A 17274-nucleotide genomic window follows, 5' to 3' on the forward strand; every position below is an offset into this window, starting at 1 on the left:
ATTAAAATTAAATTCCATGCGCCATACTTGTCCATGCACTCTACATTTTGGTGATGCATTATCTCTGTCTTACTCTAGCTTACTCTGTGGAAGTTAAGTTAAGTTTTTTGAGAGCTCTGCTGAACTCAAAAGTGGCCATCTGCTCTAATTGGGCAGTCACGGTAATATCATTGTGTTCTGTTAGTTTATCCTTCCTTAATCCTTACTTTATGCCTACTTGTGAAAGTGAAAGTGAAATTTGTCCATTTAAAAAACATTTTTAAATTTAAGTTTGCTCAAAGTTGTAAATTATATATTATTCAAAATGAGTATTACGATTACTCAACACATACACTACCAGTACCAGTAAGTTTAATATTAAATACATTAAAGCTATACAGGAACACATGCAGAGCTATTTTGTAGGCAAAAAGTGTTAAACAAACCAGAATATATATTTATACTTTAAACACTTCTTAGCAGCCACATTAATATTTGAGGACAGATCTGCACACTCTTGGTATTTTAATCTCAGAGTCTTAAATGAGTTTCTGAAGGTGCTGAACAATAGTTGCTGCTTTTCCTTCACGCTGTGAAGCTTCAGCTCATCCCAAATCATACATCTTAGGCTGATCAGGTTTAGGTCAGGGGGTTGTGAGGACAAAAACATTTTTTGGTTTACTTTGTAATTCCATATACAGCTCTAGAAAAAAGTAAAATGAACATTGCTGTTTTATTCTATAAACTACAGACATAATTTCTCCCAAACTTCAAATAAAAATGTTGTCGTTTAGAGCATTGATTTGCAGAAAATGAGAAATGGCTGAAATACCAAAAAGATGCAGAGCTTTCAGACCTCAAATAATGCAAAGAAAACAAGTTCATATTCATAAAGTTTATCAAATAAAATAAAAAAATACAATATTTGGTGGGATAACCCTGTTTTTTTAATGCATCTTGGCATGTTCTCCTCCACCAGTGTTACACACTGCTTTTGGATAACTTTATGCCACTGCTGGTGCAAGAATCTACGCAGTTCAGCTTGGTTTGATGGCTTCTTTCTTTTGATTATATTTCAGAGGTTTTCAATTTGGTAAAATAAAAGAAATTCATAATTTTTAAGTGGTCTCTTATTTTTCTACAATATAGAAAATACATAAAATGGGAATAAATAAAGAAAAAAACATTGAATGAGAAGGTGTGTTCAAACTTTTTACTGGTACTGTAATTCTCCACACACTTTTCTTTTGTGACACACTCTCTTTCTCTTTCCCTCTCTCTTTCCCTCTCTCTCTCTCTCTCTCTCTCTCTCTCTCTCATGATTTATAGCCCCAGTGGAATGGGGCTGGCGCGTTGATGAGGCAGGCTTTATTTACTCAGGTAGCCATTATGATGACTTCAGCCCCCAGTGATGAATGGATTCAGAGTAGTGGAGGTCTCTGCAAAGAAAAATCATCATAAATGTCATATTTTATCAGAATAATGCTCTCCCTGAATCTGTGGACTGTTGGGGTGCACCAACATACAGTCAGATGGACTCTGTGTTGAAGAAGATAGATAAAGATAGAGAGGACAAGTTGCAGCGACCAATTGCAGAAACATGCAAAAAAACATGCTAACTAAATCTGAAAGCCTTTCTCACAGTAGCAGCATGGGTAACCCAGTCTCAGGCTGTGTGTAATTACCAGCACTTCTTTGAGAACATTGAGAAATCCACTCTTATCAGACCAGCATAAAAAAAACACACCACAGGAAAAGGCAGGCTTTAACACATCTCTATCACTGACCAATCTAACATACCCTGAGAAACACACCACACACATGATATCTAAAATATCTGAAGCACCACAGAACTCCTCGTGCTGGATCTCCAGGGTAGAACGGGGTGAAGGGTGGTTATAACTGGTAACAGGAATAAGACCTTAAAACTAGAGCAGACGATTGGCAAGCAAAAAGAGAGCAACTAGAGCAGATAGCAGGAAGAGCACACTTTTATTAAAAAAAATAATATTTCGCAGGTACATTTTTGTTCCCCACAGATTACAAATAGTGCAGATAGACCCAGAAAGTACAGTAAGTGTGTTTCTTAAAAGGTGTTGAAAAAAAACTCCAAATACAGTATCTCCATTAACCTAAGGTACTGAAGATCTAAGACCCTTTAGTATAATGGTACCATGTTTTGTACCATTTTTCTGAGAGTGCAAAATAGAGTTAGATTATGAGGCAAGAGGAAGATGCAAACTTATGTAATGTTATGGCCTGTGGATAAAGCATGTGGAGAATAGACTGTGCTGCTGTATTGATCTGATGTTTAGAAGCTGATATTAATCTCTAAAAAAACAAAAAATTAATGCTGCAACTGCGTTCAAAGAAAATATAGATTTTACACTGTGCAAGAATGATACTTTAGCAAGTAAAATCCTCATGAATTCAGTCAATATATGTATTAGTTATCGTTAAGTGATTACTATTATAAGAATATTATAAGAATATTCAATCTACAGGGGCTTGCAAAAGAATTCATACCCCCTGAACTTTTCCACATTTTGTTACCTTACAACCATAAACTTAAATTTATTTTATTGAGATTTTAAGTGATAGACGAACACAAAGTATTGCAGACGTGTCAACATTAATTTCAATTTTTTTTATTAAACCCTTGGATATCTGGTGTGAATCGCTCTCTTGAGGTCATGCCACAGCATCTCAATTGGGTTGAGTTCAGGACTCTCCAGAAGGCGTATTTTCTTCTGTTGAAGCCATTTGGTTGTTGATTTACTTCTATGTTTTGGGTAGTTGTCCTGTTGCATCATCCATTCTCTGTTGAGCTTCAGTTGGCGGACAGATGGTCTTAAGTTTTCCTGCAAAATGTCAAGGTAAGCTTGGGAATTCATGCAGCCCCAATCCGTCCAGGCCCTGAGGCAGCAAAGCCCCAAACCATGATGCTCCCTCCACCATATTTCACAGTTGGGATGAGGTTTTGATGATGGTGTCCTGTGCCTTTTTTTCTCCACACATAGCGTTGTGTATTCCTTCCAAACAACTCAATTTTGGTTTCATCTGTCCACAGTATATTTTATATCTGATTTCTGTAAGCTGACCCTGTAGGATTCTTCCTCACCTCATTGATCATTCTTTGCTGTGCTCTTGCAGTCATCTTTACAGGGCAACCACACCTAGGGAGAGTAGCAACAGTGCTGAACTCTCTCCATTTGTAGACCGTCTGTCTCACCGTGGACACATGAACATCAAGGCTTTTAGAGATACTTTCAACAAGTCAACAATTCTTGAAAGTAGGTTTTCTGAGAGCTCTTTTGTGGGAGGCATGATTCACATCAAGCAATGCTTCTTAAGAACAGTAAACCTAAAACTAGTGTGTGTGTGTGTGTGTTTTTTATAAGGCAGCAAAATAAAATCAAATATCAGATTGTACATCATAATTTCTCTTAAGCATATTGAGACATGAGTTTTAGTCATGATGCACAGCTCTATCCCCACACACCAACCAATGAACCTGCCCTGACATTTAAAATGTAAAATATGGATTTTAGTTCACACACCTCTCCCCTTGCTCAGCCTATTCAGAACCTAACCAACTTGAATCTCTCTCTAAAAAGTGTAAGAAAGTTGGCAGCCCTGAATGAGATCATTTAGATAAAATAGCTTTGAATAGATCAAATGTTTTGAATATTTGTTATCAGATTCTTACAATCTCAAAGCAAGAAACATTAGATATCCTTGCAAGATTTACAATGCCTTCATTTGCCAAGATATCGGTTTACTTTTTTTTTAATAAAAGAGAATTGCAATGGCAAAATCTCAAGGAACATGGGAAAAAAAAGAGAAGAAATGCCGGATCCAGAGATAGAGCGAGTAGAAAGCCGGGTCGGGGGCTTACAGGCAGATCCTTTCAGCAGAGGGAGCTTATGTGCCAGGGAAATCTGGCGGCACATGATAACAGATAAACATGTTTTTACACTGCTGTTACACGGCCTCGCTCCTCACTCCTCACACAAACCAAACAGACTTCAAGTCATGAAGGCTGGCAAACACAGTACGCACACACAAACACACACACAAACACACACATGCACATATTCTCTCCCTCTCTCTCTTATACTGGATGCTCTTCTTCTCTCAAGGGAGAAACAACTAAGTTCAGCGTGAGAAAGAGGGAGGAGAGAAGGCTTTTACTGTACAGTGAGTTAAGCATGTCATATCAAATAAAAAAGACAGAGTCATAAGTTTTCTTCACATTATCTATGTAGATGCACTTTTTTTTTACAGCAAAATATAGAGATATCTTGCCCCTCTATCACTTTAAAATGTTTTTAGTTCATCACTTTAATCATTACTGCCTTAAAAATCCACCTTAAGATTGTTCTGTCGGTTTGATGGCGTGTTCTGCATGCTGGAGTCAGAAAGGGATTTTGGCCTGAAGACAGAAGTTTTGAGTGCTGTACGAAATGGATTTTGCTGTGCAGTCATTGTTAAGTACTGGAAGCGACATAGATATCATGCTCCAATAATCTCAGATGACCATAAACGAAAGGTCCACTGTGTGTATGGGGTGTGTTTAAACTTTCAGAAGTGAGATTTGGTATGGGAAAAAAATTATGATAGTGAATGAGATTAATAAGGGATGAAAACAAAAAATGACAAATAAATGAGTGCAGGTCAAAATAACATAGACTTTGTCCTCAGGGACCTGAAACAATATATATCGGTCAAGCAGGTTGGTGTGTACTTTTGTTTCTCATTCATTTTAAATTAAAAAATGGAGATGTGGAGAGCGGACACAAATGCAAGTATTATTTATTAATAAACAGAAAACAAGCAAAAAAACAGAAATAAAACAAGATAAACAAAACAGCTAGAAGCAAGGGATACACAGAGAGTAGAAACTAAGGAAAACCAACAACTTTACTGACCAAACGCACAAGAACTGACAAGGGACACTGAAAACAAAGGGGCTATACAGTATATACTGTACATGGAAGGGGTCAGGACATGGGAAACACCTGGGGACAGGTAACGAGGGGGCAGGGCTACAAACAACACGTTTGGGAGCACATGGCTAACAAAACTGAGAGGCAATGGAAAAGATGGAAACACAGGACGAGAATGTGACAGCCCCCCTCAAATGCGACAAATCAGCATCCAGGAGCTGGAAAAGAGGGGCCAGGAAGGACACAGGAAAGGACCAGAGATGGGACATGAGACTGGATGGAAAACAGGAACTGGACTTGAAATGGGGATGGAACAGAGGACAAGACCTAGGAAATGAAACAGAGACTGGACCGAGGGCTGGACAGAGAACAGGGACAGAGACTGGAAAGGTAATGAGGGGGCGGAGCTATAAACGACACATGTGGGAGCACTGAAGACAGGGGCAGAGACAGAGACAAGGAAAACACACAGAGAGCCATGTGCTAAGGAGCACATGACTAGGAAAATAGACAGGTATGTGAAAAGATAGAAATAAAGAGATGAAGAGGATAAGAACGTGACACTTATTCGACCGACAGTCTGGAGTTGGAACGATTGGTGACAACATCTGTAAAATTGTGTGATGAGTTATCCCATAGGAAAGAAAAATTAAAAAGGAGATTTCCTTAATGTCTCTGTTGTTTCTCCTAGACAGATATGAGATTAGAAGGAAACCCAAGAGAGATTTTACTTTAAATCTCCTGCTGCTCAGATGTTTCTCCTGAGACAAAGACTTCCATAATCTCACATGCATCTCCTCCTGAGTTTTACTACAGATCTCAATACAGGCTTATATTGTGCTCAGATTTGATAAAAAAAAATAGCAGTAATAGTTTACTAAATACAGAAAAGCTTAAATAAAAGTAGACCATGAAAAAAAATCTTTCCAAGAAGAAGCTTCCGAAATGAATAGACTATATCTAAACAACGCAGAACATGAATTACACAATTTAGCATAAAAAATCTGATTTCAGAAAATCTCATGTCTCATTTTTGTCTAAATTGATTTCTCCTAGGCAATTTTAGGAGAAACATCTGTGACAAAGTTGATATCTAAATGAGACAAGGGAGAATCACAAATATGTCTCCTGAGACATCATAGAGCAACATTTAAGCAATAAAATTTTCCTCTGGGATGCGACAGAAATCTGTCAGAAAAAAATAAAGCAGAAGAAGATAAATGTAAATTGGATAACAATATAATTGTTATTTTCTTTCACAATGGTCAACCATTAAAACACTGATGAATGTCAGTACTTGTAAAAACTGCAGATAAAGTGGGTTTTATCCATGAATTCATTACCTTCACTTGGTCAGCTCAGATGTTTGAACATGCTGCAAATATCATCCATCTCTGCCTTTACAGATTATGCCATCTGTGGTTTCATTAATACATCATTACGTGCATGTCACTGTCATAGCTTACTGCAGCATATGTACCCACTCCACATTTAGTCCTCTAGAGTGAGATCAGCCTGCATGATAAGTGTATTAACACAACACTTTACTGGGACAACATGATTATGGAGGCTCTCTTATAACTCATTAGCACTTACATCTGGTCACAGGAAATGTATTACACTACAGGTGCCCTAGAATGGAAAACTGTAGGTATCTTAGTATAGCTGCATAATGAGAGTTTGGTACATGGAAGTGACATACTGTACCATGAAGATTAAAAATGATCTTGTCCTCTTTTAAAGGCAAAAGCTATAGAAGTAAAACAGGGCTGTAAATGGGTCGTTTGTAAAACCCCAAGACTATTACATAACACAGTAAGCCAGCAGGCCTTTAACAGGGGAATCAATATGCTGGTTTTCCAGGTATAGGTTTGGTTTAGTTGGTTAATGTAGAAAAGCATGGATAGTGAAAACCAACTCAGGTCTTGCATCTATGTTGGATGGTTCGCTCTACCAATTCCCATATTTTTTAATGACAAAACACAGCCCATTATCAATCATACTCTTCTCTTCTCCACCTCCAGTATCCATTATCACAATTTTCCCCCAGATATCAGTTTTTAAAATGATATTCTACTATATTGTAAGATGAAAGGGTTATCACTGCACATTTTTACCCCAACTTCTCAGTCAGAAAAGGGAGGCAGTGGACAAAGAGCACCGATTCTCCAATAAGATCTCATAACACCTGTGTATTGACACTGTATTGACAAAATATCTACTCGTCTGCCTTGCCTTGGATGCAGCTGCTCGTCCATGGCAGCCCTTCCATTAAGCTTCCATCTACACACTGTTCTTGAGCTAATCTGAAGGCCACGTGAAGTCTGGAGGTCTGTAGCAATTGACTGTGCAGAAAGTTGGTAACCTCTGCACACTATGCGCCTCAGCATCTGTCGACCCCGCTCTGTTATTTTACGCTGAAACACACACCACATAAGGAATCATGTAGTAAACCTAAAAGTATTAAAGTTTCTATGGTAACTCTGATGAAGTTATCCTGTGCAACTGAGGTAACTCTTGGAATGGTCCTGATGAGAGCCAGTTTCATCATAACAATTTTAATTTTGAGGATACTGTGAAAGTTCTTGCAACTTTTCAGATTGACGGCCCTTAAATTTTGAAAGTAAATTTTCTTTACTTATTAGTTGAGTTGTTCTTTTTTTATAATATGGATTACAACATTACTCAAGTAGGTCTATTTACTGTATACCTGTAGCTCTACCTCTACCAACTTTACAACTGATGCTCTCAAACACATTAACATTAAGTCATTAACTCTTGACAAATTTAGCACAGCTGTAAACTGAAAGCTGAACATTCCAGGTGACTCTACCTCATACAGCTGACTGAGAAAATCCAGCCAAGGTGTGCAAAGCTGTTGTCTAAGCAAGAGGTGCTTACAGGGTTTGGACAATGAAACTGAAACACCTGTCATTTTAGTGTGGGAGGTTTCATGGCTAAATTGAACCAGCCTGGTGGCCAATCTTCATTAATTGCACATTGCACCAGTAAAAGCAGAGTGTGAAGGTTCAATTAGCACAGTAAGGGTAAGAGCACAGTTTTACTCAAAATATTGCAATGCACACAATATTATTGGTTCAAAAGATAGTACAAGTATAGTTCAAAAGAGGACAAATTGTTGGTGCACGTCTTGCTGGCGCATCTGTGACCAAGACAGCAAGTCTTTGTGATGTATCAAGAGCCACGGTATCCAGGGTAATGTCAGCATACCATCAAGAAGGACCAACCACATTCAACAGGATTAACTGTGGACGCAAGAGGAAGCTGTCTGAAGGGGATGTTCGGGTGCTAACCCGGATTGTGTCCAAAAAAACATAAAACCACGGCTGATCAAATCACGGCAGAATTCAATGTGCACCTCAACTCTCCTATTTCCACCAGAACTGTCTGTCGCCACAATAAATTATTGTTTCAGTTTCATTGTCCAACCCCTGTTCATTTTTTTCATATTTTTGTTTAAAAATGCTGTACCATTTAAGGTGAAGTTAAAATTGTATAAGATGCCTTTTATAAACCTATGTCCTATTCTTTCATTTTTGGTCAGCACAGTTGGCCCAAACCTGTGTTGTAGAGTGTATGATCTCTAGTGGTTTAGTGTGTGATGGACATTCTTTTTTCATTTGCCACAGAAATTTGCAAAACTCTGTGGAGAAATTCAAGCTGTCCAGTCTTTTTTTTTTTTTTTTTTACAATTTGCCAAGACTTTAAAAGTCATGTAGTGTATCCAAGCCTTTTTTTTTACTGTTGCTAATTTTAATAGCAAATGGTATGAAATGAAGCAGAAAGTGAACAGGTGTTGAATTTACATTAGACTATAAACTCATGTCGTGTCCTTAAAAAACAGGATTCACAGAGCCCTTGGAGAATCTGTTAGCTTTCTTGATTAGCAAGGCATCTCATCACCACCTCCTCCTCCTTCTGCCCTCCCATTCAGTCTTTTACTGATAAAACCCTCCTTCCCCAACCCCAAGCCCCTCCCTGTCCCCCCGGCCCCTCCCCTCCTGTGCTCTTTACCTCACTTCAACCTGAATGATGTACTTGCTGAGCTATTTGCAATGCTAAGCATCGGTTGGCAGTCGTGTCAGAAAGGGGTAACAGGAGGCATCCTGAATGTTCCTCAACAGCAGGATAATCATTTTATCTCTGCTTTACTAAGCTACATAATAAGTGATTTAAAGAGGGATTAGCCTGGTAGTATATACATGAGCTGTTGTTTCGGCCTCTTGGACGTCTATGCCCCTACTTTGCCAGCTTATGTAATTTAGTTTACAAAAGGCGTCTGACTCCTGCTTTGAGATGGGTTGACAGAGAGAGGGGCGCAGAGAGGAATATCAACAAGGACGGCCGCTGAGTCCACAGTCACGTTAACCCACTCCACACACCATTTCCTCACGCTGCAGTAGAAGCAGAAATATTCAGAAAAAAACAGCATAAACTTAGGGCTTACAGTTTTTCCCAAATGTTTAAACGCATTTCTAAAAACTTGGCTCAGTTTCTCAAAACTCTAAACACAAACTGAAAATTATTAACTCCTTTGTTGAAACTCTACAAATCTCCAGCAAAACTGATTCCTTCCACCAAAACAACACACACAGCTATTTTATGCTTATCTCTTACAGAGCATCAAATAAACACGGACAAGATCAATTCAGAGCACTGTTATCAGAAGTGTTTGGTTGTGTTTTTGACTTCATGAGGCCGCTGTACAAATTCAAATGCATACAAGTCCATGGAAATATGTTGGCTTTCTGTTGTTTTTATTTATTTGGTGTGGTGTAGGACCCCCCCATTTACAGTACTACACAAATGTAAGCTATATTTACTGTATGTAAAATGTTGCAAAACTGTAATTTTCACCTATTTTCACAATGAGAAACATGATAAGGAAAATTCACATACAAAGAGGACACAAAAATGTATTTATTGCAAAATGCAAAGAAACAGATCACTGTTCATCAGACCCCTGATCTCGGTCAGGCCAGAAGATCTCATCTACATCAGCTGCAATATTCTCCCTCCCCAAACAGCGGGGGAAAAATGCCTTGCATGGCAAATCCATCTTTGGCAATCATCTGCGTGGATGTCATCACATGCCTCCCCCATTACATGAAGTAGAGCCACACACTCGTGGGGTCTGTGTTTGTACACTTTCCACCTCCATGCAGAAAAGAATTCCTCTATTGGATTGAGAAATGGGGAATATGGTGGAAGGTGCAGCACAACAAACTGTGGATGTAGTGAACCAATCATTGACCAGAGCTGCCCAGTGGAAACTTACATTATCCTAGATCACAACATAGTAGGGCTGTATCAGTCACGTGATGCCTCTTTTATATCTTGAAAAATGATTGAAACGTTCTGCTAATTAAGTTTACATAGCTGCAACTTGTGTGAGACTACTTGGTAATTAGAGTTTTGTATTTGAAGGTCAGTGATTCTCAGGTGAACAAGGTGTTCAAATTGATGCAGTTTGTGTTTAGTGATTTGTAAAGCTGTGATTTAGAATGATATCTGAGTGAGAACATGTGGAATTGTGTTTAGAGTTTAGCAGTTTGGAGTCGCAATATTGACACATGAGCTTCATGTTTTTGGATTTGTGTGCATAGTTCCATATTTTGTGTTTAAACAATGTGGAAAAACTGTAATATATCATATATCATTTTGCAACAATTTCATAGTGTGAAGTATGTAAATAGATATGTTAATTGGATGTGGGAGAGAGAAACTGAGATGAAGAGGCTAAAAAGAGGGGCGAATAAGAAATAGCAAAGAAAGAAAAAGTAAAGGAGAGAATAATAAGTCAAAAAGGAGGACAGCAAAGAACAAACAAGAGAAAGAGAGAACAAATGACTGAAAACAACTAGAAATGAGAGCGTTTATTAGACTAAGAAAGAGGGATTAATATGAGAGATAGAAGAGCAAATGGGATAGAAAAGGGAAAAATAGCAAATGAGAAAAAGAGAAAGGAAGAGAAAATAAAAAAAACAGTTAACAGCAAATGAGAGCTCAATCGTGAGAAAAGAAAATAAGAGATCAATTGTAAAAAAAAAAAGTAAATGAAAGAAATGCAGGACGAGAAAATGAAAGAAATTGTAAGAAGATCAAATGAGAAAGAAATTAAGAGAAAAGCAAATGAGAGAGAAATTGAGAGAAGATCAAATGAGAGAAAATTTATGAGAAGATCAAATGAGAGAGAAATTATGAGATCAAATGAGAAAGAAATTGTGAAAAGAGCAGATGAGAGAAATTGTGAGAGGATCAAATGAGAGAGAAATTGTGAGAATATTAAATGAAAGAGAAATTGTGAGACGATCAAATGAGAGAGAAATTGTGAGAAAATCATATGAGACAGAAATTGAGAGAAGATCAAATGAGAGAGAAATTGAGAGAGGAACAAATGAGAGAGAAAGTGTGAGAAAAGAGGAAGAGAAGAGAGAGAAAAACAAATGAGTTTGGCAAAGACAAAAGCAAATAAGAAAGAAAGAAAAGCAAATGGGAGAGATTACTAAAAATAGACAAAGAAGAAAAGATAAAAAGCAGTGAAAATAGAGCAAAAAAGTAAGAAATAGAGAAGCTGTGAAATAAAAAAGAGTAAAGACTAAATTATAAAGAAAGAGAGAAGAGCAATTGAGAGATAGCAATTGTAAGAGAAGAGCCAACAATAATGTAAAAATGTGAAGAAAATAGGGAGCATTAACCCTCCTGTCGTGTTCACCTCCTGCCCCTTACTTTAGTGTTCCCGGTCAAATTTGACCGGTCAGTTTTAACTGCTCTTAAATTAGCACAGAAACCATTTTTCACCATACACAAATTTTTGTACAACATTTTTTAGCTGTGAACAATGTCTCAAAGCAGTGTTTAACCTGAATTTATAAAATTATACACATAATAACTGCAGGGAAAGTACAAATAGGCACTGAAAATGTATTACAAAATGAACGTTATAAATAATAAATTGAAAACCAAAGACAAAACTCAACATGAAGGTGTGTGTGTGTGTGTGTGTGTGTGTGTGTGTGTGTGTGTGTGTGTGTGAATTCATGCACATAAGTGGCATGTGACACTCAGAGTGGGTCAGAGTGGGCCTTGCAAACATAGGCATCACATTTGCAGCACCTCAGGCTTGTTTTGTTGTCTCTATGGGCACAGAGCTTACATGGGTTTTCCCATCTATACCTGCATATTCCAGGCATAGCTGCTCCTGGCATCACTTGCCCAGATCTTTATTCCATATTTCCCTATTTTTCCCTTTTTGTAGCCTCATTGTTTTAGAGATATACTCCTGCTAAAATCAACAGACCTATGTAGGCTTGGAGGTCTACCAGGTCGATTTCTCTCCAGGTGTCCCCAAACACACGCTTCCCCTCCAGGTTTGTCATCTCCAGTATAATTCCCTCAATGAACTCTGGTAAAAAGAGTTGGAAACTGAACTTGATGTCATCCACATGAGATGTCGCATACCGTGTTGGCCCTGGAGTCATCTTCATGATGTTTTCCACTCTTGCTCTACTTCCTCTGTTCTGGGGGGATGAAGACCAGAGCAAGTGTCTACATTTGGACCAGAATGTCTCCTCTGAGACATCCTCTTCTATTTCTGATTCAATTTCAGTGCCCTCTTCATCATGTCCAAAAACCTGGACCAGAACCTCTTCCAACTGCTTGGTCAGTCGCCTACTCAGAGTAAAAGGAGTGCAAGGCAAACATCAAGCTATATATATACATATATATATATATATATGTATATATATATATATGAGGTCTGTGTGAAAATTATGCATTGATTGGGTGTGGTTTACGAGGGGATAGGCACAAAAGCGTGGAAAAGAGATGGGTTCACATAACAGATACCTGTCTAGGCTGGGTGAAAATATGATACATTGTACTGTATCATCAGGAAGTTGGTTCACGTGGGAGGTTTGCAACATAAGCGTGGAAAAGAGATGTGTACCCGCAAAAGACATTGTTCAATCTCAAATGTGTGTGTGTGTGTGTGTGTGTGTGAGTGTGTGTGTTCATGAGTCTGTGTGAGTGAGTGAGTTGGGGTGGTGTGTATGGGAATGTTTTCTGTCTGATGAATGAATATATTCTGGACATCCATTCATTTCCTATGGCGGTCACTTTTGACCGGGAACACCACAGGTGTAACAAGGTTGAATAAAACATTCAAAATTCAATGAAAGAGGTGATCATCATTTTTATGTGTTGAAGTGCATAGTGTGGAGGATATCATAAGGCCTTGAGGCAATCAAATGTAAAACACAGTATTTACGAGTGTTTTAAGTTGTAAATCGGTCAGATTTGACCCGAACACGACAGGAGGGTTAAGTGAAAAATAAAGAGAAACATTGAGAGAGAAGAAATAAGAGAGAGGGGGAGAATGAACAACAGAAAGACAAATTACTGAGTAAGAAGACAGTGGAATGAGAGAGAGAGAGAGAGAGAGAGAGAGAGAGAGAGAGAGAAAGAGAGGTTGAGGGGACCTTTGGAATTTGGATTTTTAATCATTTGGACAGAGGACGCAACACTATCACAACACAGATGCCTCCCTCGATTTTATGTGAACAAATTGCTGTTTAGGAAACTGTGGCCAGGTCTAATGATGCGCCTAATGAATGGTGATTATTTTTCCTCGCTATGCCAAGAGAAAGAGGGGAAGAGACAAAAAAAAAGAGATAGTTACAGCTCAATGTGTCATCATGATTCACTACATTAAGGATTAGTAGCTCAATAAGCCCATCGCATACTTTGATGTGACCTATTCAATTAGTAATGAGGCCATGTAGAGATCGATCCAAGCTGCATCTGATCAAGAGGGGCATTCCCTGTGATGCAGGCTGAGTATCAGATGGTTACCCTGTCTACTGAATCTTATATCCCACAATGCCCATTCTCTCACTGACTCTCCTGAACAGGACAGCTCTGTTTCCCAGTATTGGGGACAAATTTATGGGGCACTATTACCATTTATTGCAGTACGTTACAATGAATAATTATTTGTAATCAGCACATTTGGGTTCATAAGAACAGAATTAAGCTTCCCTCATCTATCACAAGAGTCAGACGCTAAAGTTGGGTACAGACTGTGAGAATAACCTTGCTTTATTCCTGTTTGTCAGGCCTTTTTGCTGTGGATGTTACTGAATGTACTTATTAACAAAGTGCAATTAATCACAGTGTGATAATGGACACTGAAGTGAATGATTAATAACATCACTTAAACGTAGTACAGCTTTGCTTTCAGTGCAGTGTAAGTGGCAGTAAAACCACCCTCTGTTTCATCGATTCATTTGTCAAAGTAAATTTTTACTTGCCATTGACCCTGTATATTTAACCTGTACGTAATTGTGCTATTGTCTTACAGTGCTGCAATTCCAGATGATGGTGCGGCAAAGTTCGTTCGCTTTCCAGATTCTAATACGTTTTAGATTAAAATTAACATACATTGTTCTTTTGAGTATTTTTCATTAAATGTTAATTAAACAGAGGATGCATCCCAATTGCATGCTAGTTAGTAATACGAACCAGTTGTTGAGTATGTAGTATGTAAAATAAAGAAAAATGTGTGAAAGTGGAGTATGTTGGTCAGTATTTCAGTGTGTGGATATGATGGGCACTGTTATCCCACAATCCTATACAATACAAAAAAAGAAAAAAAAGGAAGTCTGGAAAAATTAGGGAAAAATGTCAGAAACTGATGCATGTAATGTACAGTATGTTAGCATAGCTAACTCTTCATCACTTCATACATTAATTATTTGTACACAAGCTTTTCAAACCAGTTCTATTAAGATTAGTAAATATTAATAAAGTAACAGGATTAAAGTGCAGTATGCAATTCGAACAGATAGTCAGAATTGTTTTTTTGAAAATGGCATCTCTTCTGATTATCAGTTTTAGATGAAACACTTCTTATAACTTCAAAATAGATAGGTGTCGCAAAACTGTTATAGGCTGAAGAGACTGTAAACGAGTGTGCTTTCTTTTTGTAGCATCGCAAAACAAGCTCGTTTTGCAGCTTAATATCTTACAGTATATTAATTGTATAGACTGGAGGCTGACTTTTAAAACTTTTTTTTTTTTTTTTTAACATTTTTTACATACTAACAAAGACTTACTATTAAAACAGATTTAAATAACATAATGTAGCAACCTAACATCCAACTAGCATTCAACTGCTAACTGAACTCTCAGACGAAGATCATTGATTCTTAATGCTCATGATAACCTTTTAACCCTCACTTTGAATCAACGCTAAAAACCTAATCCTAACTCTAACCCGTAACTAACATTAACCCGTAACTCTTAATGGTTACGGTGAGAGTATTTGATTATGGGTCGATGTAATGTTACAATAAATACTAGTGAATTATTTACATTGAACCTAAGAATTCAGTTGGATTTGATGGACATTTAGTTGAATGTTAGTTGAGCATGGGGCATCCTCGATAGATCATCCAAGTAACCTGTGTAACCTGCGTCATATTTGTGTGATATTCTGCCACACTTCTATTGCAGTAGTCCACATTCTTCTGTCACTTTTAGTGTAAGGTCTGTATCTTTCAGCTTGTCAATAAGTGCATGTTTATAGCTGTCTTTGAGGTGGCAGCTAGGCTTATGGAATTTGTATTTATGACAGTGGTGCAAAAATTACACTCCTTAACTGTAGGGAGGACACAAGAGCAAAAAATACAAATCATCAATACAATTTTACTATTGAATTGCTTGGAAATCCATTCTATGAAGCTCTCTACGCTCTACTGTTCTTGAGCTAATCTGAAGGCCACATAAAGTTTGGAAGTCTGTAGTGATTGACTTGCCAGAAAGTTGATGATTTTACAATGACAGATGCAGAGTTCCTTATAACAAAGACTTCCACTTTGTTGACTATGGAATATTTAAAATTGATGACATTTTTCACAACTGGATTTGTTGCACAGGTGGCATCCTATCACAGTACCCCTCTTTAATGGAATTCACTGAGCTCCTAAGGGCGTTTTCACACCAGCACTGTTTGGTCAGAGTAAAACGAACTCTGGTCCGTTTGCAACTTTAGTGTGGTTCGATTAAGCAGGTGTGAAAACAGTAATCGCACTCAGGTGCGGATCAAACGAACTCTGGAGCTGTTCGCTTTGGTGAGAACGTAATCCGGTCTCGATTCAACCCAGCTATTAAATATAGTCCATTTATTTGAGCTAAACGGCTGATAAGACGCAGTTTAAACTGGTATATTAGCCAGATAATGCTAAGTACCACAGCTATGAACAAACACTGCGTCCATGCATGCACATTCTGTGCTGCATTCAATCCTCACAGCCGCGTGACTCAGTTTACTATATATACATCTGCGCTGCAAGTCCAAACGCTGTGTTTGAAAGCGTAACTTTTAGTTTTCATTGTTAAAGCACAGATCTGCGCGCTGGAACACAGAATCTTCTTGCTCTATTTACTTTTTTTGGATATGTGTATTTACTCCCACGCCAGAAAGCTCTGACCAATCACAGGACACAGCCTGCTTGTGTGGTTTATTGGTGCGCATTTTGGTGCGTTTACATTTATGTCTGTGTGAAACCAAACCAAACAGAGGGAGAATGAACTCCAAATAAACAAACTCATCAACTGATTTGAACCAGAGAAATGAAGTACAGGTGTAAAAAAAAAAACCCATTCTTTCACTACTGTTTGTAGAAGCAGTCTGCATGCTTAGATACTTGGTTTTAGTAAAAAGGGGGTTCACTTGAGGGGAACTCTGGAAAGAGATCAATAAAAACTAGCAACCAAAAAAAAGCAAAAACATTTTTTTTTTCACAGTTGAGAACCTTTAAAATAAAATTATTCCAGTAAAAAAAGTACACACAAAAAAAAATCTCTCACAAGTATAGCTCTGGTCCCGACACGTAGTCCCCAATGTACCAGCTATCTAATAAAACTCCCCTTCCCACGGGGTCTTTCTCCATTACTAGTTTTCACCTGAGGGTGATAAAGTTCCATTGATTCCAAGACAATGCTGATTAAAATCAATGCACCATCTCCTCTGCCCTGTGGAGTCCCTGACCAGCGGTTACTACCCAAAAAATGGACCCAGAGCACTGAGACAGAACCCACACTCTAACACTCATGATAGACTTTCCCCTTCAGCTCTTACCCACGCAGTGCGGTATGTGTGTGTGTCTCTCCGTGCCTGGTGTGTAAGCGCTGATCTGTGATAGGGGTATTGTTGTGCTGGAATGCTGCTTGTGTGGCTGAGGAGAGGTGAGAATGGATGGAGAAGGGAAGTGAGATAAGTCAAACTGATGATATCGCTGTGCGAGCCAGACGGTATAGACAG

The sequence above is a fragment of the Astyanax mexicanus genome, chromosome 3, assembly GCF_023375975.1.
Source record: "Astyanax mexicanus isolate ESR-SI-001 chromosome 3, AstMex3_surface, whole genome shotgun sequence".
Lineage (NCBI taxonomy): Eukaryota > Metazoa > Chordata > Actinopteri > Characiformes > Acestrorhamphidae > Astyanax > Astyanax mexicanus.